General features: G+C 44.3%; 1 pseudogene; it reads right to left on the reverse strand.

Moving 5' to 3' along the window:
* Positions 1-27,008, reverse strand: part of LOC148018789 (heat shock protein 81-1 pseudogene) — a 41,984-nt pseudogene extending 14,976 nt beyond the window's left edge.
* Positions 27,009-27,242: the final 234 nt, after the last annotated feature.

The following is a 27,242-nucleotide window of genomic DNA, read 5'->3' on the forward strand; positions in this document are numbered from 1 at the left end:
AGGGCAGTATATGCTGGGGGGGAGGGCTTTAGGCCTTGGCGACCTTGTTTTTTTTATTTGAGGCCATTTCGGGGCCTGTTTTGGAGGCGGAAGTTTTCTGCACGCACTCAGGAAAAGGCCCAGTTTTATGCTGTGCAGCCACTGTTCTACAGGTCGGTGAATAGTTACTGTAAAAATTGCATTGTATGCTTGTGCGCAGAGACATTGGGAGTTACAGAATCATCCCTGTTGCCTGTTGATGCAAAATCGTCACTAGGAAGTGACTGTGTGGTCAAATACCACTTTCGCCAGTTTTGCAGATTTTCCCTTGTGAGGGTGAAGCTGTGGTTTTTGCAGTGACAGAATTTTTTGCAGTCTTCTGTAATGGCATCTGATTCTCTTTCACAGATTGTCACTGAAAAGCTTGACAAGAACAACTTCCAAGCATGGAAGTTTAGAATGACGAATTTCCTTATGGGAAAAGGATATTGGGAATTTGTTGCAGGAAATGAAGAAGAACCAGTTCTTCCTGATGTTCCCAATCAACAGCAAATGCAGGCATTTAAAGCATGGCATGAGAGAGCCAGGAAAGTTATGTATTGGCTGTCTATCAGCATTTCAGACTCTATGATTGTGCATATTCAGGATGCAAGTACGCCAAAGGAGGCATGGGATACTTTGTCAAAAATGTATAGCACAAATACGCAAGCCAGGAAAATGCAGCTCAAGCAAGAGTTGCACAATGTGCAAAGAGAAAATATGAGCATCAACGACTACCACATGAAGGTGAAGAAGATTGCAGATGCACTTGCTTCCATTGGGTCACCAGTGGAAGATGATGATTTAGTTTCTGTGACCTTGAATGGTCTAGGAAAGGATTATGCACAGTTTCGGACATCCATTTCAGTTTGTGAAAGATTTCCTGATTTTGAGGAGTTGATTGCTCTTCTAATTACTGAGGAACAGAGAAATGGTGGTGCATCTTCTTCAGGAGGAACTTCAAAAGAAGTTGTCTTCTACTCAAATGCTGGAAGAGGTAGAGGCAGAGGTAGAGGAGGCCGATTTGGAGGCCGTGGTAGAAATCAGAATATGCAGCAAACTCAAGAAAACCAGTCCTATGGAGGAGGACGTGGTAACTCTAGAGGCAGGGGGAGCTAAAGAGGTCGTGGTGGATGACAAAGAGGTCAAAATGCAAACAGTAATGTTGAATGCTACTACTGTGGTAAAATGGGTCGTATGGCTAAAGACTGCTATAAAAAGCAGAATGACATCATGAATGGAAAACTGCAACAAGGGAATTATGCATCTTCTAGCAGACATGGTGATGACAGAAATGAGCATTTGTTCATGGTGCAGCACATGAACAATTCTGTGACAAGTGCAGAAGAAAGCAATGATGTATGGTATGTTGACTCAGGTGCATCAAACCACATGACAGGTCATGTAGAATGGATGGAGGATGCAAGGAAAATGGAAAAACCAGGATTTGTGGAGACTGGTGATGATACTGCACATCCTATTGTGCAGATTGGAAAAATTCCCTTGTCTATGCAGGATGGGAAAAAGAAATACCTGTCCGATGTATTTCATGTCCTGAATATCACCAAGAATCTGGTTTCTGTCGGTCAAATGGTTGAGCAGGGCTTGCAGGTCAGATTTAATCCTCATGGATGCTTTGTTGAGGATATGAAAAATAAAGGTCGCTTGATAGCAAAAGGAAAGAAGAAGGGCAGAATGTTTACGTTGGATGCAGACATGTCTGAATTGAGTGCAGCAATGTTTGCACATGGGACCGGTGTAGTTGCAGATATTGATATCTGGCATAAACGCGTTGGTCATGTTAATGTACAACGACTTAAATCAATGCAGGCCCAAAATATTATTGCAGGATTGCCAAAATTCAAGGTTGCAGAAATGCATAAGGTATGTGAAGCCTGTCAGTTTGGAAAACAGGCAAGGAAACCATTTCCTAGACATGTTCAAGAGAGTGAGAAGCCATTGGAATTAATCCACTCTGATGTGTGGACTACTAAAGCTGCATCTCTTGGAGGCTGTCATTATTTTGTCACTTTTATTGATGACTATAGCAGAAAAGTTTGGGTGTATTTTATGAAAAAGAAAAGTGAAGTTTTTGGGCATTTCAAAACCCTTAAAGCTATGGCTGAAAAAGAAACAGGTCTGCAAATAAAATGCCTAAGGTCAGATGGAGGGGGAGAGTACCTCTCAAATGAGTTTGCAAAGTTCTTGCAGGAGCATGGCATAAAGCAGCAATATTCATGCAGTTATACCCCACAACAAAATGGAATTGTAGAAAGGAAAAACAGGCATATTGGAGAGGTATCTCGTGCCATGCTCAATGAAAAAAACTTGCCAGATTTTTATTGGGCTGAAGCAGTTGCTACAGCAGTCTACATAATGAACAGGACTCCCACTGCAGCAATACATGGGATGACTCCAGAGGAGAGGTATACTGGTAGGAAACCAGATATTTCTCATTTGAAAATTTTTGGTTGCATTGCCTATGTACATGTGCCAGATGAGCTGAGATCCAAGTTGGATCCAAAAGATGAGAAGTGCATCTTTATTGGTTACTCTCTGCAGCAAAAAGGGTATAGATGCTATAACCCTTCTACTCGTAAGTTTACAGTGAGCAGAGATGTTGTTTTTTGATGAGATGAGTAGCTGGTATAAACCAGTAAATGTGATTGATGATGTAGATGCACAAAATGGTAATGCTGCACAGAATTCACAGCAGCAGTCACAAAATATTAGTGGACCTGGAGCGTCTTCTAGCAGTGGTTCACATTCTTCGCCATGGACAGGCAGATTGAGATCAGAAGAATCTTCTCAAAGCAATGCAGATAGTGGTATGCAGGTATCACGAAAAGGAAAAGAGAAGGTTGATCAGTCCATGTTTGATGTGAATGCAGGTCACTCTTATGTGGATGGTGAATCCAGTGGCTCAGAACAGAGCATTGATGATGAGTTGGGTATTCCTTCTATTGTTACACCTGGAGTAAGGAAGACCAGGGATGTTTTGAGAGCACCTGGGAGTGAACCTACTTTGCGCAGGTCTACGAGAGCTAGGTATCCCGTGGATAGGCTGAAATATGATGGATTTACAGCCATTCACTATGCATATATGGTCAAAGTGATACAGGAACCAGAACCCACATCTTTTGAGCAAGCCATGGGAAAAGAAAAATGGGAGAAAGCCATGGATGAAGAAATGGATGCCTTGGAAGCAAATGCTACATGGGAATTGGTACCTTTGCCTAAAGGTAAAAATGCAATTGGCTGTAAGTGGGTTTATAAGGTGAAGCACAATGCAGATGGTTCTGTGAACAGATACAAGGCAAGATTAGTAGTCAAGGGGTATGCACAAACATATGGCATTGACTATGAAGAAACATTTAGTCCGGTTGCAAGGATGGCAACCGTAAGAGCAGTCATTGCTATGGCTGCATCAAAGGGATGGTCTTTACATCAGATGGATGTAAAGAATGCCTTCTTGCATGGTGATTTGCAAGAAGAGATATATATGGAGCAGCCACCAGGTTATGTGCATGCTGTTCATCCTGAGTTTGTTTGCAGGTTGAAGAAAGCCTTGTATGGCTTGAAGCAAGCACCTAGAGCATGGTCTGACAAGATAGGACAGTATCTTGTCACTATTGGCTTTCAGATTTCCAAGGCAGATTTCTCACTTTATGTGAGGAAAACAGAGAAAGGTATTATGCTACTTGTCATTTATGTTGATGATTTGATTATGACAGGTGACAGTGATGAAGATATCCTTCATGTGAAAATGATATTGAAGCAGAAGTTTGAGATGAAGGATTTGGGAGAGCTGCATTATTTCTTGGGCATTGAGGTGATTAGATCACCAAGTGGGATACAGCTCTTGCAGAGGCAGTATGGATTAAACATGCTGTCCAAATATGGGATGACAGGCTGTAAGCCTATTTCAGTTCCTTTGGAGCAGAATGTGAAGCTGAGCACAGATGCAGGTGAGCTTCTAAAAGACCCTACTATGTACAGACGCATAGTAGGAAGTTTGATTTATATGACTATTACCAGGCCAGATTTGAGCTATGCTATTGGATTGGTAAGTCAGTTTATGCAGGCTCCAAGGAAACCACATTTGGATGCGGCTAGACGCATACTCAGGTATGTGAAGTCCACATTGCAGTATGGACTATTTTATGAGACTGGGGTTCAGATACAGTTGCATGGATACACTGATGCTGATTGGGCTGGTAGTATTTCTGATAGACGATCTACCAGTGGATATGTGTTCTCTTTTGGGAGTGCTGCAGTCACTTGGAGCAGCAAGAAACAGCCTACAGTTGCCTTGTCGAGCACATAGGCTGAGTACAGGGGTGCAGCAATGGCTGCATGTGAGGTAGCTTGGTTGCATAAGCTACTTTATGATATGCATTAGTCTACAGATGGACCAGTTGTCATTTATTGTGACAACATGAGTAGTATACACTTGGCAAATAACCCAGTCTATCATGCTAGAATAAAGCACATTGAGGTGCATTATCACTATGTGCGAGAGAGGGTTTTACTAGGTCTTATTGATCTAGTTTATGTCAGCACAGAGGATCAGGTAGCTGACATATTCACGAAGGCATTGGGCACAGAGAAGCTGCGCAAGTTCAGAGACCTGCTTGGTGTGCAGGAATTGGGATTGAGCTCGAGGGGGAGTGTTGAGATATCGAGCTCCACTCGTGATATGCCAGGGTGACCGTTGTGCATTTATGTCACCGACGTGTTAGTTGCAGATGCGGTTGGTATACCGCCCATGAATAATAGCTACATGATAGCTATCCTTATCTACTCTAGTTTGTGGCTTGGTTAGTATGCCACCTTAGTTAGTTGAGTTTGGTTTGAGACCCATATATAGGGTTCTTCTATTTCTTTGTATGTGAGTTTTTTTGGCTTACACAACTAAGAAGAGGAAAACTGTTTTCAGCCTCCACCCTTGTGTGTATTCCCCCATTGTGCAAGCAAGAAAGCTACAAGTGAGACTCCTTCCTTCTCTCCCACAATCTTGACAATTCACTCCAAAAATAGATTTTTGCCCTGATAATGTCAAGTTCACTTCTTCTAACCTGGCCAAAATCTTCTCACAAGCTGAAATATGATCAGCCACAAAGTATCTGCATCTCTGCTAATTTAGACTCTCATTTTTCTCTTCTTCTGCACACCCCTTAATGGGCACATCATCCAAGAAAGGCATGGTAAGCTGAGGTATATAATCTCGAAGGACCTTATGCATGGCATTCATCATATGCGCAACAGAATTAGTGGCACCTTGAGGCAAGGTACACATCCTGACAAGCCCAATAGGAGTTCTCATGGTGGTTAAGTCCCTGCTTTCCAAAGCCAGTTGAAACTGATCATATCCTGAATACAAATCACCTAAAGAATAGATGTCACGTCCAGCAAATGCTTCTGCAAACTCATCCACAACTGGACCTATACCAACATTCCTGATAGTAACTCTGTTTACTGGCTGCATGTCCTGTATAAATCAGAGAGTACCATTCTTCTTTGGAACTGTAAACCACCTATTTGAATATGGTGCAGATGAAGGCTCAAGAATTCCCATCCTGATTTTCTCATTCAACAAATCAATTAGCTTTGGCAGGTGTGCCTTAGGCACTAGAATATGTTGGAGGTTCCATGGAATATGAGGAATAGTAAAAATCACCATAGGAGCAACAATATCTGGATTCACACATCCAATCTCATGCGGGAAAAAAGCAAACCCCCTTCCATGTCGCTCAAGCATCTCCTGAAAGCATTGCTTCTCTGTAGGTAGCAAGAAATCACCATTTCCAATTTTCAATTCAGCAACAGTCTCTGCTGAAAATTTATGGCCTATATGCTCCGGATTCCTCAAAATTGGCTGTTTGGCAGCCCTCTCTATTTGCTGATCACTGTCAAGTGGAAGCGGTACAGCTACCGGCTTCACCTTCTTATCCACAGTCTTGTATTTCATGTCAACCCTAGCTTCATTATGATCCTTTGCATTACTCAAATCTTGCTGTAAATCAGCAATTCTGCACTCCAATGGCTGAATATCCTCAGCCCTCTGCTCTATGGACTGCATAGGAACAGCCCTAAACTCTGGATGCTGAAATATTTCAGCAGTAAACTCTGTTGGCTGAAAGTTTTCAGCCCTCTGTGTCTCTGTAAGCTGATCATAATCAACCGGAAACTCTGTTTGCTGAATTTCATCAGCACTCAACACTTTTTGCTGAGTCACCTCAGCCTCTGACTCAATATGTGACACAAAATCTGCAATTTCATGAAACATGTCCAGGGATTGCACTAATACATTACTGTGACAATTCTGCATATCAGTTTTCAGCATACTCTCCATCTCTATCATCGTATCTGCACAAATCATACTGTCATACATCCCATCTATGTGCTCATCATCCTCTAAAATTCTTGCATTTTTCAAAATTTTCTCCTTCCTATATATGTACTGGCTGGCAGCTCTAGGCAACCTAGAAATCTTTTGATAGCTCATCGAACTGTTTGCTGCAATCCCAACAAAACCAGAGGAGAAAACAGTGCTGCCAGAAGGCGAGAACTCCAATCCCCTCTGCTCTGTACCACCGTCGTCTCGCGAAACGACGGTACCTAATGAAAACCCGAATCCCTCATAGTGGGCAAAGGTGCATCTCTAAGAGTATCCCTATTTCTAACATGGTTCACACACACAGTCATAAACTGAACTACTCTCATGCCATCTTTACTGTGAATTCGTGCATAAGCAGAACCATCATCCATTACCTTTGTTTCCATGCGCATCTCTGTGATGAATGGCTGTCCAAGAATTATGGGATAAGAGCATGAATCCTGCACAAAGAAATGGAAATCCTCCTCTACATCTCCAATAGAAACCCTGACACTGGGACAGGCAGCATACAAATCACCTGCAGTGTTATTGGCGGCTCTCATGCGCCACCCATGCTCTACATCCATAGGCCATCTGTTACTCTCATAAACTCCACGAACTATGAGATTAATCTTTGAACCATGTATCCACCAAAGCAACATAAGGCACCTGTTTCTCTCCAATTTTTACCATCGTCTCTGTAGTTTCCCTAGCCCAATGACTCCGTGAAAAGTGACTACGCGGTATCAAGACATGCTCATTAGTTTCAGCATAATGCATAGGCTGAACCCTCTTCTCTATCTGTGGAAAAATAGAAGCATTCTCAACCATAACCTCATCCTCATCCAACTCTCCAATCAAAACTCCTATGTATCAATGGTAGGCAATGCATGTCTTTTCCTCTTCAGGACCTCTTGGAACTGATCTTGAAACTCTCTTTTCGAGATGCCCAAAACCTCAGAAATAGTGAAAGTCACCTCACTGCCAAGTATCTTGTCATTAAATATTTTCTTCATGTCCGTAGATGTCTCAATATCAGACATCAATCTAAACCCTGGCTACTTTCTCTCTCTAGGCTCTTGCCTCTTTTCTCTCTTTTGAGCATCTTCCATCTCTCGTTCTGGCCCTAGTCTCAAAGACGGTCCTACAGTAGGTGGAGTAACAAACTCACCCCCTCTAGTCTTTTTAGCTGCACTTGGATTTTCTTCATCCCTCTTACGCTTCTCCTCAACAAGTACATCTGCTCCCTGAGACTTAGCCAAGTAGGCATAAATAGAGTACCTATCAACAGGCGAATCCCAACCTGTCTCAGATCTGATGCTAGAGCCTGCACTAGTCAAAACAGTTTGCTGAATTTTTCCCTTGTTTGCAGTCTCCATAGCATAAGTCCATAGTGCTGACTGATTCTCTGATCCCTTCTCAATCTTGACTCCATATGCAGAAGCGTCTCCTCTAGCTGTCACATAAGAAGTACGCGCAGTCATGTCATCCACTAACTTCTTCATTCCGCCTTTACCAAAGTTAGTAGCAAGCGGAGCTCCTGTTTTAGTCAACCAAATCTTACCATCTTGTCCCCAAAATACTAAATTCTTCCTCCTTGCATCCTGAAAAGATTCACAATCCCTGCAATGCTGATGGTCCGTACTATCACACCAAATACATCTCCGATCTCTCCTAGGTGCACTAGGAGTACTCCTAGGTGCAGTAGGAGCACTAGAAGAAATAGTAGGCGCAGTCAAAGCAAACTACTCTTTCAATTTTCCCACCAACTCCGCTTTAACTGACTCCAGTGTCAAATCCGTTATGCCTTTGATTATGTCATCAAGAGAGGTAGGCACTGACGGAGTGGATGGTTTTGGAGCAGAAGGTGCTGGCATCGGTCATGGAACAGGAGGAATAGGAGGAGTAGAAATAGTAGGCACTGGCATAGGCCAAGAAATTGGCTGAGGAGGAGAAGAAATAACAAGGATAGAAGCAGGCATATGAGCAGAAGACGGTGTCGGTGTCATAGAACCATTCTATAAGTGGGTCTTCCATATCCTCCTCTTGGTCAAAGTCGAGACTACATCTTGGGCATCCTACCAATCTGTTTTAAGACCCATAGGCTTCGTGCGATCCTCAAGAAGCTCTCCCAATTCTTCCTGAAGAGCAGGATTTGCAGCTTGCAAGAAAAGCTCAACTTTTTCAACATCCAATGCTCTTTGTTCAATGGCATCAAGCTGACTATACCTCTCTTCAAATTTCCGAATCAACTCTGAAGCAGCTAGACCTTTGTTTGGCATGTAGACCCACTCTCGGAATGACCGCCGTGTAGCCATCCCAAAGTCCTTAAGGAAATACTCTTCTTTCAGGGCCTTCTTAAAATCTTGCCAATGCGAATTTTGAATAAAAAGATCAGTCACTTTTGCCCTCAAGGCGGGTGTGACAAGACGAAGGAAGTACTTACTCATAAGTCTAGCTGGAACTCCAAAAAACCCCATCTTGATCTCATATGTCTTCAAATATGCTGAAACATTACGGCCATCAAATAGCTTCTTCTCATTCTCAACTGCTTCAATCGCCTTAGTCGCGCTGTTTGCATTCTCCTGCTCCGAATATAGTTGCCTTTGCTGAGACAACTGCTCTTGATGCAATTGCTGGTGTTGTTGTACAATTGTGTCTGCTGATTTTGAAGCTGCATATACATGGACATATTCTGCAAAATCTGCTTTAGATCATCTATTGAGTACTTGACGCAGCAGTCATTGATGGAGCTGAAGTAGAGGATGCAGCTGGAATTGTAGAAGAGGTTGAAATAGATGCTAAAGTATCTCCCATCCTGAAATTTCTGCGCCGCTTTCACGTCGGGTTCACCAAAGATGTCGAAGGGTTTTCAAAATCAAAGTCGCGACCACAGAGGACCTTGATTAATTTCAGGATACAAGATCAATCGAAGCAAACAATCAAGACAAATATGATGCCAAGTAACAATTGTATTACTGCCAAGTTATCTCTGAGCATAGAGAAACATCATAACAAACCACATGTGATCTATGCAATCGACCCATGCCATGTATACAAGCTCTAGTATTTGTGATTGCAATAGTTGACAAAACTATTCCACCCTCTCAAGAGCAATATGAAAACTGAGAATAGCTCTTCAAATCATGACAATTTGATTGAATTGCTCAAACCTTGTGGTTCAGAATTATTCATTGCTGTTGCTCTTCCAAAGTCTGTAAGAAAGCATACTGCTTGATTTACCAAATGTATGTGCACCAGACAGGGCCACCACATCCTTTATGTCATCAAGCTCTACTGCAGCAAATTTGGTCACAATAGCATCCAAAGACTCTCTTGCAGGTGGAAGCCTGGATGCAACAAGGAACTTATATGCTACTTTACTGTCTTTCCTTCCTAAGTTGACATTCCATGTTAAGTTCAGCTGTTAAACATATAAAGACAGCTCATACACATCATAACTGCATCTGAATGGCCAACAATTATCCTTAAGTGTGCCTCTTCTTGCAGGACAGCACCAAGTCTTAAACTCCAATCCCAATCTTAGCAGTACCCTTCAGATGCAAGGCCTACGCCTTTTAAGTGGAGAGGGAACAACAATAGATAGCCCTATTACTCTGAAGAGTGCAGATGGAGAAGTCATAATAATTGGGAAAGAGAGGAGGTCTTCAGTTGGGCCACTTACACCTCGAAGCAAACAACAGACAGAACCTATTACGGCTAACAGTAGGTTGAGCATTGTCCAAGCACAAAGGGAGCTTCCACAAGCTTTTATAGATCCTCCAACTCCAGCTAGCAGGCGACAAAGCCAGATAGAGCAAGTGCCACAGAATTTGGTGAATCCAAATGTAAGAAATCGTTGTTTCCATAAATAAGGCAGCAAAACCTTCAAATGTATATGTTCAACTGGTTAAACCTTCGATATAAGATTCTGGTCGTAATAAGGGCGCTATGAAGTAGACCGAAGAAAGCTTTCAGCTCTGCAGAGCGCCCAACATTTGTGTGCTCCATCAAAGCAAAGGGCAGCTAAAATGTGCTGTCGGAGAAACTCACAATGCCGCCATGGTTGATGGAAGACGTAATGACTCTGGGAAGAAGAGGAAGTTACGACAGAGCGAGAAGCATGGTCTGCCCATCCAAAAAAAACTGAAAGCAGACGGCCCAGGATTTCCGTGTTGCCAGTTGAGCATAACGGTTTTTGTATTCAAAAGGATTTTAACTGGAAATTGATCACTCATCTTCGCAGCAACATTGCTATCATCAGCTTCATCTTCAGAATCACTGCTCTCCCCTTCAGTGACTTACATTAGCCAGGATTGACGAAATTCCCTGCGCCTTTGAGAAAGCTTCCATCCTTTTTTCAATCACTGTCGATGGAGCGAAAGCTTCAATCCTTACTTCAATCACTATCGATGGAGCGTATGATGCTGTATACTCATACATCAGAGCTAAGGCAGCACACACATCATCCGCATCTCACTTGTTCTTCCAGTCAATAAAATTTGAGAAAAATCTTTGCCAGCTGTTTCGGCTTTGAGACTCCAGTATTCTCCTCAAAATGTTTCCCCCCAGACCGTATCGAGATGGGCCGATGCCACCCATCCCTAGCCTGTTTTCGTTCTTGCTTTTTCTCCCCCCCTCTATTCCTGCGATCCCAATGTCTGAAAATAGTTGCAACAAAAGGAACAAAAAAGCGTGTATGGTGACGCTTCTGAATCACTCCAAATATGACAGAAGGTTAGTAGTTTGATTCCAGAGAAACACATGCCTCCCGAATGGCATCCAGCTCTCTTTAGAAAGCCTAAATGGTCTTGCTTCCACTTGAACATACCAAAACCATTATCGTTCAGTACAATGACTGTCAAATTAAGCTGCAAGCGAACAACTATTTCCATTTCTTGAGAATTCATCATGAACCCACCATCACCACACACATCAACAACTTTCTTTTGCGGATACAGCAATGACACTATAATAGTAGAAGGCAATCTAGCTCCCATGGTTGCTAATACATTGTCAAGCAGTAAAGTGTTGGATTCATACACCTTGTAACAATGAGCAAACCAAATCTTGTACATTCCATTGTCTAAACAAACAACTCCATCATCCGGCATAGCTCAATATCAGAGTATTTCATGTAACTACATTTGGATATACTCTCTCCATTTGCATTTATTCAAAACAATTCAAAGCTTCAACAACAAGCCCATATTCAGCATATCCTGAGATCATTGCATTCCACAAGACTATATCCCTTACCCGTACTTGATTGAACATTTCCCATGCTTTATCAAATAAGTCACAATTTCCATAACCTCATCATCAGGCCCATGTTCAGTATATCTTTTTGGTGGATTCCACATCTCGGATGCGCAGCAGTACAACAACGGTCACTGCCAAGCAAACATGGGCTTTCAACACCTTGATCGACGAGGGAGCAGACTTCAATGTCCTAACCCACAATCATTGGATCCAACTTGGAAAACCACTACTTCAACCCACAACTGCCAAATTAAACCCATATGGGGCTCAATCATACACACTTCTCGGCAAGTGCAGAGTCGTTGTTTTTATCAAGTCTGAGACTGTTCCAATGCTTTTTTAGGTGTTGCCAAGTGCTACACACGCAGGCACGAAGTCACTGCTGGGGCAAACCTTCAAAAAGCAGACTCACTGCAATGTTGATTATGAGTCACAGCGCATCCACCTAGCAATAGGCAACATGCGCATTGTTACAGCTTTTAGCAAGGGCTGCATGACACCATTGCTGTCTGCAAAGCCACTGGTAGAAACATCCGTAGGCAAGACTAAGGAGGGGGATAGTGCACGGCTGCCACTCCCCGAATTCCATAAACCGTAGCCTGCAGCGACCAAAGTGAAGGCCCAATAGCCTCACTTCCAGTGGGTGCCTAAACAGCCGCAACAACCGCCTAGGAGTCGATGCACCTATCCTCATAAGACCTAGATCTCTAAACCTAGGAGGCCAAGACGCAATCACAGGAAGAGCCGCATGATCAAGCAAAGATGGGTCCCTAAAGCCCTCTTGCATGCACAAGGCTACTACGAGGGAAATACCTGGCTATGGATCCCAAAGGTCCCCACGGCCGAAGGCACTATTCCTATGCCACCCTCAAGCTTGATCAGCCCACATCCCACAACTGTTGAGAATAGCAAATGATGTATGCCCATAGAGGCTAAATGTGTGCTCGAAAGAGGCTTGCTCATAAGTGGCTTTGTATGAGAGATATGACAAAGATGTATGCTCTAGAAGCTCTAAGAAGAGATGTCCAAAATCCCATATGTACAGTGAGGTACAGTGGTACTATCCAAAAAGCTATAAAGGCATGTACTTGACACTCATTTCATGTAATGGCACTATCGATTTGATTCACTCAAGATTGTGTTTATGAGTCCAAGCTAATCTATCTTGGAACCTAATTCACTTGAGTTAGAATCTTTCATTTTGATAATGTATCGTGTGTTTGATTTGCGTCCACCATAGCTAACTAGCTCTAGATCCGTGTTTCTTAACATGGTATCAAAGCTTTGGCTGAGCTAGATAGCTATTGGACACCTCTTACTTCTTCCGTGCATAATTTAAATCCTTTTTCCATTCTCAATTTCTTTAAGTCCACATCCATTATCTTGTACAAGGTGAAGGAGCTCAAGGCTATGGAGGTTCTCTAGGCGAGTCGCAACACTGTCCTATTTCTGATAGAAAAGTGGAGCCTTGCAGATCCGAGCTATGGAATGTATATGGTTAAGGTAGTTCACTAATTCTTTGCCCTTGGAAGTAAGGGAAGGGTTGTGGTTTGAAGGAAAAATGGTAGAAGTAGCATCAGGAGAGGAAGGAAGAATGAAGGAAGAAAGAGCGATGAAGGAGGCAGAAGAAAAGGACGAGCTGTGTAGCCATGGTTTCTATCTCAGCCATCGCTACCCTGGTCCCCTCCTCCGTCTCAAGCGGAAGCTTGCCTGCCTTCTCTTCCAAGGACTCCCTCCCCTTGTCCGCCATCATCGGCCACCAGTTGTCTGCCAGCGAAACTCCTCCTGCAACCTTGCCTCCTCGCCGCTCTCCAACAAGTCCTCAGAGAATGGGAGGGGATTGAGAATTATCACCGGGGCACTGGGGAGTCAAGTGATCCTTCTGAGGCTGTGCAAGGTGTATTGAAGTCTATTCAGGAAGCTAGGGCACTGGATGCCTTGACGAAGTATCTTTCATTGGGTCCGCAAGATGCAATTGAAGAGGCTACAGCTGATTTTCTTAGGATTCTTTTTAGCAGTCCTGAGCTTAGACGACATGAATCAGCTGTTGGTGCTGTAAACCATCTCGTTGCAGTTCTACGTCTGGGCACTAGGGCCTCAAGGTATAGTGCAGCAAGGGCATTACAAGGACTTTTACTGCTGAGAATATCAGGGCAGGAGAAGCTGGGAAGCAAGCTATCGTTCCCCTTGTAGAGATACTAAATTCAGGCTCTGAGAAGGAGCAACGTGCTGCTACTGGGGCACTGACTAGTTTATCAGCAGATAATACTCAGAAAGCACTGACTATTGCAGACATTGGAGCTAATGCAGTCAAGGGCTTATGTCGAGTGTTGTCATCAGATTGCTCATTGGAGTTGAAAGAAGATGTGGCAGAGCTTTGTGGAGTCCTCTTTGCTAACTCAAGGGTTCGCACCACTCCCACTGCATCAAACTGCATTAAGTCTTTGGTAGCCCTTTTGAGTGTAGACTCGAGTACCGTGCAACATGCTGGTGCAAGGGCATTGGACAATTTACTTGATGATGAGCAACAGGCTGAGCTAGTTGCGGCGCAAGGTGCTGTTGTTCCACTTGTTGGGCTAGTGGTTGGTGACAACTATCCATTGCATGAGGCTGTAATCAGTGCACTAACAAAATTAGGAAAGGATAGGCCTCTTTGTAAACTAGATATGGTGAAGGCAAAGAGCATGAAGACCAAGAAGGTTTCCAAGACGATTAAAAAACTGAAGAGTACAAAAGATGCCAAAGAAGCATGAAGAGGATAATAGCAAAAAAAATTTCGCTGCTGTCAACAAAGAATTTTTTCCCATAGTGGATCTTAATTTCCCATAGTGAATCTTGTTTCCCATAGTGGATGTAAAAACCCTACCAAAGATGTAAAGTTTCAAGCCTTAACTTGACTAGGCTGCCAAAGAGCTAGTCTCCTGGTCCATGTTTACATGTAGGGGGGCAAAAGCCAGCAAGGGTAGAGACTCATCATTTGAGGGGGGGTGTTGAGAATAGCAAATGATGTATGCCCATAGAGGCTAAATGTGTGCCCAAAAGAGACTTGCCCATAAGTGGCTTTGTATGAGAGATATGATAAAGATGTATGCTCTAGAAGCTCTAAGAAGCGATGCCCAAAATCCCATATGCATAGTGAGGTACAGTGGTACTATCCAAAAAGCTATAAAGGCATGTACTTGACACTCATTTCATGTAATGGCACTATCAATTTGATTCACTCAAGATTGTGTTTATGAGTCCAAGCTAATCTATCTTGGAACCTAATTCACTTGAGTTATAGTCTTTCATTTGGATAATGTATCGTGTGTTTGATTTGCGTCCACCATAGCTAACTAGCTCTAGATCCGTGTTTCTTAACAACAACACCTCAAAACCATAGGCTGTAGTGCTCTCCAAAGCCACAGCCATCCGACTCATCTATGCTTTGGCCCAAGAGAGTCGCATAAACCTATCGGGCCAAGCAACAGCCACTGTCATAGGAGGCATCACCCGACCAAGTCAATCCGACTCTCCACAGCAAAGCTGACTGCAGTAGCCCAGCCATTGTGGCTGACCCTAATCCACCCATATTCCAAACAGCCCAACTGCAGGGTCAAGGAGACTCCCAACCGCAACTATGTATTATCAAGGCCTCTAGTTCTAGCAAACCTCGACCACCCGTCAGCCTTACGCCCTCCTATGAACGAAAATCATTTCTAGCGCTAGCCTCTAACCTTGCTGAGGACACGGGGGATGACATGGTGGACTGCATTAAACGACTCGATGCCACCTTCGTGTCGCTAGCCCTCACGTATGACCGCTTGGACTTGGGTCTATTAGAAGAACCCTTTGCAACGGAAGTGCACAATATGCCTTGCTCTTGGGAGACTTTTGAATTCGCATTTGCAAAAGCTTCTCACTCTGCTGCTTAGTTGCTCAGCAGTGAGATCTCCAAAGAGCAAGCCATTAAACAACGTCTCATCACATCCTACGATCAGCGAACCACTTCTGCTATCAGTTATCAGGAAATCACCGAGTTATCCAAGCTCACTGATACGGACTCCACCTTTTTGAAGTGTTGGTACACTCTTAGGCTACAATGGGAAGTTGAGGGGTGCCGCATAATGACCAACGCTGAGTAGCGCCGCGCAATAAAAACAACAGAGTACGACCCCATCTACATCGCACCAACCTCGTATCGAGTATTAACCACTCTCTGTGGCCAACCCATGGAAGAGCACATTAAGGGGCATCCCTACCTTGATTGCCTCTTAATAGAGCAAGAGCTCCACATTGCAAGTCGGGTCGATTATGGCGATCTCCTAACCAACGTTCTGACATACATCATGCACGTCGATATCAGGCCATTCGAATTAGATCGGGAAGCTCAGCTAGAGTATAACCCCAACTTCTATGCTTGGCTCCTGCACAAATAGACTGACGCCCTTTATGCTGAACGCCCTTGTCCTCTCAACCTCCAATCCTAGGACGAATTCTTCTCGTTCCAAAGGGAGAGGGGGTAAGGTGGAATTTAAAAAGTAAACCAAGTATGAAATGTCAATAAAATTTGAAATGCAATGGTAAGATGTAATGGTAAAAGTCTAAAAAGAAAAGTTAAGGCTATACTCAATAAAATCTGCTACGCTTTTCTTCTTTCAACAAGTTATTTGTCAAAAAGCATTAATAGTGGAAACAAGTTAAGGCTATACTCAATAAAATCTACTATGCTTTTCTTCTTTCAGCAAGTTATTTGTCAAAAAGCACTAATAGTGGAAACGACTGAACTTACAGGTAGCAATCATGGCAAGCTAGGACAAAGCGGGAAAGCTCCCCTTCTTAGAGGAAGACCAAGCGAAGTACGGCCTCACAGTGGAGACGAGAGCCTTCAACTAGTTGAAGTTCCATCACATCTTCAATCTTGAAGACGTGGCCATCGAAGGCAATGCACCAGATGATAGATCAGTGCCATCTGCAAAAATACCTAGATGTAGTGGGCCAGAGGGTAGACTACACCCAGTGTGCCGACTTCTTGCGCACCTTTAACAGAAACAGAGGCACCATCACGGTGCGCGAGAATGAAGCCACTAGGCAAGTACAAATCAAGCTGACCTCGGAGTTGGTGGAAAGGTCACTAGGGCTGCTGAATAAGGTGGAAAGAAAGCCGAAGAGGGACGTCTATGCCATGTTGGGAATGGACAAGGTGAAGGTCCATACCAATGATGGGATTAGCTTGGCAGACATCCCAAACCCAGAAATCCAACTGCAAGCAAAAATGGTGCACGCTTTGTTCTCAAGCCAGAGGTACAACAACATAATGAGCCGGATCAACGTACCTCTACTCGACAACATTGCGGCACAATTGCTGGACGAGGTGAACCTTAATGGGTTTGTGAGGAGAACCATAGAGGCTTCGGCTAAGGCCCTAGCAACAGGAGGAAGAGCCGCTGGAGGAGAACCCCCATCGTCCCGATCAACCCGCAAGGCATCATCCTCCAAAGCCACAACCATAGGGTTTGGAGGCGTCCTTACGGCCATAATCCAAGAGGCACTAGGGCAAGGACAGGAAGAAGAAGACAAGAAGGGAGGTGACGAAGGAAGTGACGAGTCACCGTCACAATCCCCACCTCACATAGAAGAGCAGTGTAGGTCTTCAGATGAAACAAAGACTGATGAAGACAAAGAGGGAGAGTCCTAGGGGCAGCCCACAGAGGCACGCAGAACAACGAACAAAAGCCTTGCATGGAAAGAGGACCGTAAGAAAAAAGAAAAGGAAGATCTAGAGAGGGCTCGAAGGGAGTCGGTCAGGGATGAGGAGGAGAGAAAAAAGAAGACTGAAGAGGAGCTGAGAAGGAAGGAAGAGGAAGAAATAGTGGTGGCCCCCCGTTGCTCCATTAAGGAGCAGTACAAAAGAGACGAGGAAGGCGCAGAGAGACCACACCAAACAAAGGCACCTGGTTCCAGTACTAGTGTGCCGAAAATCACACCCCCACCCTCGGTAGAGGGAAAAGGCAAAGAACCGATGAAGCCAACTCGCCCCCTCTTCGTACCTTCCACGCCAGCCACTCTCATCATGACAATAGCCACTGCCACCGCCACCCAAGGCTCCACCCCAAAAGTCGATGAGAGCAACATGGTCACTTGGCTGCAATTCCTACTGGAAAGGGAGTTGGCAAGAGAAGCGGGCGTGGCCACCCCAGCGTCAGGAGTCAAAAGGGCAGCCACGGCTAATATAGAGCCAAGGCCAGAGCTAAAGAGGCAGAAAATAGAAGCCGCTGTCACCACTGCCACCATGTCCCATCCCCCACCTCCAGCAGGCCAATACGACGAATATGTTAAGGAGCTGCTCTCGCAGCTAGAAAGAGCCAAGGAAGAAAGGAGAACAGCTATGGAGGAGCTGGAAACAGAACAAGAATCACGAGCCGCTCTCCAGCTAGAGAAAACAAAGCAGATAATAGAATACCAAAGGGAGATCGCTGCGCTCAGGGAGGAAGCCAGCAATAAGGATGCAGAAGAATCAAAAGCCCTGAAGGAATGTGATGCTACTTGGGAAGGAATAAGAAAAATCTTGATGGAGCGCCTCAACGAAGAGAGGGAGACCAATGCTCACGTGTGGCGCAAGAACGACCAGCTCTCTGCAGTCAACTTGGAAGCACAAAACCAGATTGACAAGATGAGACAGGAGGTTGCAGAGCTAGACCAGTTAAGAGGAGATCAGGTGCAAAGGATGCAGGTGAAGCTGGACCAGCTCAACGCACAAATTGCCAATGAATGCCAGGAGTAGTCCTGCCTGCACTGCGAGCTCGAGGACCAGCAGCAACAACTCATGGCTATGATCCTCCATCAGGGGGAGAGCCTCGAAAATATGGAAAAAAGAGCAAAAGAATGGACTGACCACAACAAGGGGATAATACAAAACTTGGCACACCGGCTGGCCAAAGCAGAAGGAGATAGGGTGTTGGCTGAGAATCAGGCAGAGGCGGCCCAGCTCTCCATGATAGCTCAGCAGCACACCTTCCTCAATACACTACTCCACTCCACCAAACCGGAAGGAAACAAAGCCAATGATCAGCTGTAGAAGAAGCCAGCCATCGCACGCAGAGCCCTAACAGCAGGCTTGCATGTGCCACTACAACTAGGAGGCCCACCGCAGAGCCTGGAGGAGCAAAGAAGATATCTTGCACAAGTAGGCCTGACGGCGCAGGAAATAGACAAACTCGGCTCCACAGAGGCGAAGATGCAAGAAGACATGCAAGCAGAAGGGGGTGAACCAGAGTTTGATCTGGGACCTCAGGAGGAGAACTACGTCCCACCACCCCCTCCTCCACAGCAAGAGGAAGTGCAGTCCCCCTCACACATCTGCTGAAAGAAAAGCAGCCTAGGCTAACTGCAGGATGTTTGAAATCAAGCTCACCGTCAGTGTGTCTTCATCTATGACCGACATCTATGACAGCTAGTGTGTAGAGCTGTCTACATGTGACTACATTAAATAAGTCGGGTTAGTAGTCAGTCAGACTAGAGTTAGTCAATCTAGTCTACGTTTACACTAGGTCACTTTATCTTGTAGTGTGTGTGCTTTTCAATATAGTGTGTGGAAATGAAGGAATCAGCTTGAGAGCTTGAAGGCTCATGGATATGGAGTCTTTCCCTTTCTCTCTCTCTACTCTTTGAACATGGTATCAAAGCCTCATCCATGAGGCTGTCGGAGAATGGGCATGACAACTTACAGTGCAAAGGAGATGGAAGTAAGGAATGAGGAAGAAGCTGGACACTTGCAAATGAAGCCATAGTCAAAGGAAGGAATCAGCGTGGACTGCCTTCTGAAAATCGTGGACTGCCTCCTGAAAATCAGCAACCTGTGTCTGAAAATCGTGGACTGCCTCCTGAAAATCAGCAAACCTGTATCTGAAAATCTGCGCCTGCTGATCTGAATGGATAGCAACCTGTATCTGAAAATCTGCGCCTGCTGATCTGAGTGGACAGCAACCTGTGTCTGAAAATCTGCACCCCTTGGTCTGAAAATCTACGCCTGCTGATCTGAGTGGACAGTAACCTGTCAATCTTCAGTGGGGCACCTGGACAAGGTTCATAGAGCATGTATGCTCACTATTGAAGGTATTTGAAGTGTGCAAGGAGTAAATGCTTGTGTGGGAGCTCTGTTATGAGCTGGAGTGACAGACACAGACCTGTAATCATTTCTGAACTGTTGTAAACATGAATGGACAGCATGCATTCTGTCATTACTGACACACAGGAGCCTTGAACTACACTCACAAGGCATCTTTGGAGCACAAGAATGTGTCAAAGCATGTATACATTGGATCAAATGTCTTGGAGCTGAGATCTCTTGCTCAGAATACTCAGATCTCAAAATCAATGATAGGCTGAAAACTGTCATACACAGTCAATGACAAAATACTTAGATCTGAAAATCAATGACAGGCTGAAAACTGTCATACACAGTCAATGACAGAATACTCAGATCTGAAAATCAATGACAGGCTGAAAACTGTCATACACAGTCAATGACAAGTACTGTGTATTACTGAAGCAATACAGGTCATCTTGGGGGTTTCATCATCTGTATGAACTGACCTATACATGCTGAATGCATGGAGAATTGAAGCAAGCAATGAGCATCATTGAAAACTGAATTTTGAAGCTGAAATAAATGCAGTTACATTGTCATGGTTAATTACAAAGAGCTCATGAGGTTTATGCCATTGGTCAATGAAGACAGGCTGTCTATGCCTACTCAGATGCTCATGTATTGAGCTTGCCACTACAAAGTAAATGTATGACATGGTCAAAAGACATTTTGGAGCTGCTTGGAGCTTGGTATGCTGAATTCTGGTTGACTGCAACCTGAAACTGAATTTGTTGACACACTCAGTTTTGGACTTGAAATTGCTGTTGGTTACTCACAGTTTACAGTTTTCAGACTGCATGTATGTATCCTGGCAGTGAGGTTACAGAAGCTTAAGCTGAAGCAAACACATAGCTTATGTATTGACAGTTATAGCTACAGTTGAGACACTTGTTTGTGGGTTGTTTTGGGGTGTCAGTGGGCTGAAATACCCTGGTTTTTTCTGCAATTTAGTGCAAAAAACTGTCATAAACTATTACGGACTGAACTTAGTCAGTCATACTTATTGGACTGCAGGGAGTCAGCTTGATAGACAGTCTATTGCATCATGGCTAATGCACATGGGACTGACAATATCACTCAGATAGTTGGAGAGAAGTTGGATAATAAGAACTTTACATTATGGAAATTCATAATGAAAAACTTTCTAGTTGGCAGAGGTTATTGGGATTTATGTATAGGAGATGAAGTTTCTCCTGAGTTGCCTGCACACAATCCAACAAATGAAAAGAAAAGAGCCTACAGGCTATGGAATGAAAGAGCATACAAGGTGGTGCATTGGTTTTCCTTATGTATATCTGATGCTATGGTAATTCAAATCACTGGATGTGAGACTCCGAAGGATGCTTGGGACATACTGATGAAAATTTATGGAACCATGACACATGCAAGAAAGATCCAGTTGAAACAACAGTTCAACAACATGTCTAGGAATGGCAAGAGCATCCAGACGTATGCCACGGAGATTAAGACCATAGCTGATCAACTTGCTACTATTGGCTCAAGTGTATCAGAAGATGATATGATTGCTATTGCTTTGAATGGCTTAGGCAAAGAGTACAAAGCTTTTGACACTTCCATTTCTGTCAGAGAAGAGCCCCCTAGCTGGGAAGAGCTAGTTGGTTTGTTGCTGCATGAGGAAGTCAAACTTGGTTTGAATACAGGTTCTAGTGCATCTCAGAGTAGAGACATTGTGTTGTACTCTAGCTAGCGTGGTAGAGGATCTAGAGGTCATGGTTCATTTCGAGGTCGTGGTGACACTCGTAATACTTATGGACAGCAGTAGTAGCAGAGTAATTGGCATGGTGCAAATACACAAGACCAGTGTGGATCTGGTGGGTTTAGAGGCAGGGGGAGATCACCCTGAGGTAGAGGTGGTGGTTCTGGTTCATGGCAGTCTACTGATCAGTCCAACAAGGACAAGGACTGTCATAATTGTGGTAAGTATGGGCACATAGCGAAGGAATGTTACAAAAAGTAGAATGACATGAAGACAAAAGGGAAACAGCATGGGCATTATGCATCCTCTAGTGGTGCTCATGATGAGTCAGTTGATAGACTCTTTGCCATGCAGCATGTATCTAAGAATGCATTGAGACATGATAGAGATGACAGATGGTACATTGACTCTGGAGCGTCAAACCACATGACCCCGCATGGAGAGAGGTTTGATGAGATGGTTGCAGGTACACATGGTCATGTATGTACTGGGGATGATACCCAACATGACATAAAGCATAAAGGGATTGTTCCATTGATGATGCCTGATGGCAAGAAGAAATGCATGCATGATGTCTTACATGTACCGACCATAACAAAGAATTTATTGTCTGTGGGTCAAATGGCAGAACAGAATCTACAAGTGAGGTTTAACAAAGATGGATGTTTCATTGAGGAGTATGGAAATGGCTGCAAGCTAATTGCCAAGGGCAGAAGGGATGGCAGGATGTTTACTTTGGAAGTGACCATTCCTGAACTTAAAGCAACCATGTTTGCTCATGATGAGAGTGCCATTCGGGATGTAAAGATTTGGCACAAGTGGATTGGACATGTCAATGTACAAAAGCTAAAATCTATGCAACAAAAAGAATTAGTACTTGGATTACCTAAATTCAAGTATAATGATTTTGGTCATGTATGTCCTGCATGTCAGTTTGGGAAGCAGGAACGGTTTCCTTTCATGAGACATGTGTTTACAGGCTGAATTTAAGGTCAAGGACCTTGGAGAGCTGAAATACTTTTTGGGGATTGAGGTTGTTTCTACACCTTGAGGCATATGGCTGCTACAGAAGCAGTATACTCATGACATGTTACAGAAATATGGTATGATTGATTGCAAGCCTATGGATACGCCTTTGGAGCAGAATGTCAAGCTGCAGATTGATGTTGGGACAGAGATTGAGAATGTTACTATGTACAGACAGATGGTAGGCAGCTTGATCTATCTCACGATCACTAGACCTGACTTGAGTTATGATGTGGGGCTGATCAGTAAGTTCATGCAGAAGCCTCGCAAACCACACTTGGATGTAGTCGGAAGAATTCTGAGATATGTAAAGGGTACCACAGATCATGGGCTGTTTTATGCATATGGGAAAACCCTTGACTTGATGGGGTACACTGATGCTGACTGGGCTGGTTGCACATATGACAGGAGGTCAACCAGTGGCTATGCATTTGGATTGGGTAGTAGCATGATCAGTTGGCAGAGTAAGAAACAACCTACAGTTGCATTGTCCAGTACATAAGTAGAGTATCGTGGTGCGGCCTTTGCGGCCTGTGAAGCTAAGTGGTTACAGAAGTTACTGAATGACTTGAGTATACTTGGACATCAAAGTCAAGCTGTACTGTGACAATTTGAGCAGTGTTATGTTAGCAAGTAATCATGTTTATCATGCAAGATCAAAACACATTGAGTTTCACTACCATTTCATCAGGGAAATGGTTTTAGCAGATCAGATTGACTTGGAGCATGTGAAGACTGAAGACCAGGTAGCAGACATCTTTACCAAATCACTTGGTAAAAATAAGTTCATTCACTTTAGACAGCTACTTGGAGTGATGCAGATGATTTGAGTTTTGTTTTTGAGCTTGAGGGGGAGTGTTAGAAATCAAGCTCACCGTCAGTGTGTCTTCATTTATGACCGACATCTATGACAACTAGTGTGTACAGCTGCCTACATGTGACTACATTAAATAAGTCGGGTTAGTAGTCAGTCAGTGACCTAACTAGAGTTAGTCAGTCTAGTCTACGTTTACACTAGGTCACTTTATCTTGTAGTGTGTGTGCTTTTCAGTATAGTGTGTGGAAATGAAGGAATCAACTTGAGAGCTTGAAGGCTCATGGATATGGAGTCTTTCCCTTTCTCTCTCTCTACTCTTTGAACACAGGAGAGAAATGGTAGAGAAGGCAAGGATGAAGCTGAACGTTAGACATGTTCCAAGACAACCTTCCCCTCTCCTACCACGCCCTGAGAATCACCCCATTGAATTCCATGCAGAGTTGATTATCTGGGAACAGTAGGAATGTACCCATAATCCCTTTGACTTGAGCTTTGAGTTTCCCGCTACATTAAATAGAGTAATGCCCATTCAACTTTTAAACGACGTAATCGCCATGGGTGCAAGGCTCAAGGCCAAGTGGGTAGCGGAGCGAGAGGCCAACCCAATTGCTTGGGGAGCCAAGGACCACGAATTTTGGCAGGATAAAGTCCTCCAGGTGCTTAGATCAGTGGAAGGCTATAATTGCCAACCCACCTAAAGAAGACACATTTTTTACGTCAACCTTGATGCGTGGATGGCGTTTTGTAACACCCTCCCTTCTGAGAGAAACGACCCCACTTTCATGCCATATCCTCGAAGGGTAGGGGTCAACTTTAATCCGTCCATCCACGGTAGGTTCAACTTTCCCATTATCTATAACGCCAATAGCACCTCCCATAAGGACGCCCTTCTCTTTACCCTCCCTGATTTGTACAGCTCTATAGATAGATTTCTTAGTGATTTCACCTCCTGTCCTGACCCTGCCTTCATAACCACTTGTAATTATCTTAGACTAATTAGGGTCCTAGTCCACCAAGAGCCCCCACCTCAAGAACGCCACCTCCCACCCCTCTACTTCGACCCCAACACCATAGATAGTAGCACCATGACTCACCTCATGATGCGCGCTACTCTTTTGCCATCATTCTGTGTTGCACTACTCAAAGATATGAGCGATAGCAAATTCACCCAGTGCAATCACCCCTTCCTTTCCACCACCACTCTCAAAACCCGCCTCAATCTCAAGGGCTACTTGTTGAGTCGCAGATTCATTAACAAGGCCCCCTACCCTCCACCATCCCCTACCCGCCATTCGGATGACAAGGAGTAAACTCCCGTCATGCCCTTGTATCACATGTATCCATGTATAAGCCTCTTTATATTATTTTTTTTAAAAAGCCACAAGGCAACAAAAGAAAAGGGTGAATTGGAAAGCAGACACAAGAGCAAAGCATAGCAAGCCAAGGGATGCATCTACCATTAAGCAAAGATAAGCGAGACAGCAGACCTTTGTAGGATCCGCTTGCACCTCCCCTTCGCCTCGAGGTGCACCACCGTCATTGCACCTAGGGTTCTCCCTAGCCCCTTCCCCCACTTCACGCTTAGGGCACATCAAGGGCAAGACTTTCAAACCTGTCACCCTAAGACTTGCACCACACTTCTAATGACACATGAACTGGGTCCTCAAGTGTGGAACATTACCAAGGGCTTGCCCAAGGTTAGACCCATCTCCCAGTTCCACTACCACGGGTACCACGCACTGCACGGAGAGGCAGACACACCCCTTAGGGAGTGCACAACTTTTCTTGCACGTTATGTTCAAGTTTCAAGAAATGGCTACTCCACTAAAGAGGATCACCCACGGCATCATTTAATGACCAAAACTTTTTCCATGTGCCGATGTCCAGCCATCTACTAATGGCCACCATGATTGAACCAAGTCAAGATAGGTCTGCCATTGGCATAGATCTTGGAACCTCAACTTCCAAAGATGCATGCCCAACACCTCAAGATCTACAGATTGCTTATTGACTCCATAAGCCTGAAGAATTTCAATGCAGAGTTGAAGATTTTCAACGCAGTATTGAAGACCTTCAACTCAAAGATGAAGACCTTCAACTCAAAGACAAAGATCTTCAAATCAAAGACACAAATTTTCAATGCGAAGACAAACCATATATTTGTCAAGACAGTGTTTGGGGGGGCTTCTCCAGAATAAATCCCTCCAATACCATCCTCCTAAGGGATTGCTTATTGCTTCAAGCATTTCTGATGCTCGAGGGATGACCGGGCTACATGACGGATGCCACAACTATGTGAAAGATGCCGAGCATCTTCATGGAGCCTAAAGCACGCGGGAATCTCTCCTGGTCATCGTCATTAAACTCCATCACCTGTCATTCACGCAACCACCTTGGAAGCAATGTCATCCACCTACCTCTTCCTCCTAGCAGCCGACCTAACTAGCCACTATGTCCCACCGCAGTGCCATGGGATTGGCACTTGGCTAGGAGGGGGGTAATGTTACCGTGTTTCCCGCAGCATAGAGGAGCAGAAAATGGAAAAAAAGGAAATAGCAAAAAAGGCACAGGATAAAAGCAGAAAAAGGCGCCTTGACCGGTAACCAGACCTTGCAAATTTAAATGTTCGGGCACGATCCTCAGAAAGTCTTGGTGTCACCCCAAGACAACAAAAGAGTAAAAGAGCCACCATTAAAATGTGGAAGCACCCCTGAATCCTTGTAAAAGAGATCCAGGCTCGCTCCTCTGCAAAGTGTATAAAAAAGGGAAAAGGGGATGACCACCAAAAAAGATTTAGGGCTTTGTATATAAAGTTGAAAAGTGAATGAGAAGCTCATTCTTTTGGTGTGTGGCAAAGAGAGTCTTCTTCTTTCTCTCTTCTTCTCTCCTTTTTGCTTGTGTGTGCTTTTGAGAGAGGGAGTGTGAGAGTGTGAGGGAGTGAGTGTGCGTGGGAGTGAGGGATCAAGAGGGTGAAGCTTTTCACTATCTCCTCTTCTCTTCTTCTCTTCTCTTCTCTTCTCTTCTCTTCTCTTGCACACGCTGCTATGGAGGATGGAGCTTGGAGATGGAGGAGGCTTGAGGATGCTTGAGCTAGCATCAAGAATCGTGGAGCTACCGGAGTGCAAGAGAGAGGAGGGTACTCGATCAAGCATCAAGGTAAGCTCACTACACTCGTAGGATTGACGGCGCATGAGCTAGGTGAGAGATAGCCATTAGAGCTCTCTTGGAACGTTTGAAACAATAAGCGGTCCGTGGGTCTTGGCAGTCGAGCGAAAGCTCCCACAAAAACCAACACCAAACTGACCGATCATGCTGACGTCTGACCAGAAAGCCAGGGCTTCCATGAATTCCTTAGTATCGATCGGGCTATAGTACCGATATTGTTGACCAAATGTGCCTTTGTCATGCCAATACCACTGTCGATGATGGTCAATGTGTTGGTCGCCTTGTCTGGAATGATGTGAATGAAAATCTCTGACTAAGAGTCGAGCTTGCTCTTGTCAGTCAAGCTCTCAAGCCGGATCTTGTCAAGCTCATTAGAGGCATTGCTGATAAGCTCATAGAGAAAAATCTCATTGTTGCTGTAGAAGGTGTTGATGATGAGGTTGAGGAGATGGTTGATTTCTATTTGGAAGGCAAAGGTTTTGGTCTCAGTCGCCATGGCAAGTGTGCACAAAAGAAAATAGGCAGTGAGATAGGGAAAGGTGAGATCTTTGGGGTAAAATGAGAAGGAAGAATGTTGATAGTAGTCCTTTCTCTCTCCTCCTTCCTCAACCCTTGCACTAGTTTTGTTGGGTTTGAGTCAAAGTAATGGCTCACATCTGTGAGTGATATCTCTCAAGAGTCCAAATTCTGGAATGTAGCATCCGCACTCCGAGGCCAGTGATACTGCCAA

The sequence above is a fragment of the Lygodium microphyllum genome, chromosome 20 (genome assembly GCF_053477565.2).
Source record: "Lygodium microphyllum isolate KBCC chromosome 20, Lygodium_microphyllum_v1.1.10, whole genome shotgun sequence".
Classification (NCBI taxonomy): domain Eukaryota; kingdom Viridiplantae; phylum Streptophyta; class Polypodiopsida; order Schizaeales; family Lygodiaceae; genus Lygodium; species Lygodium microphyllum.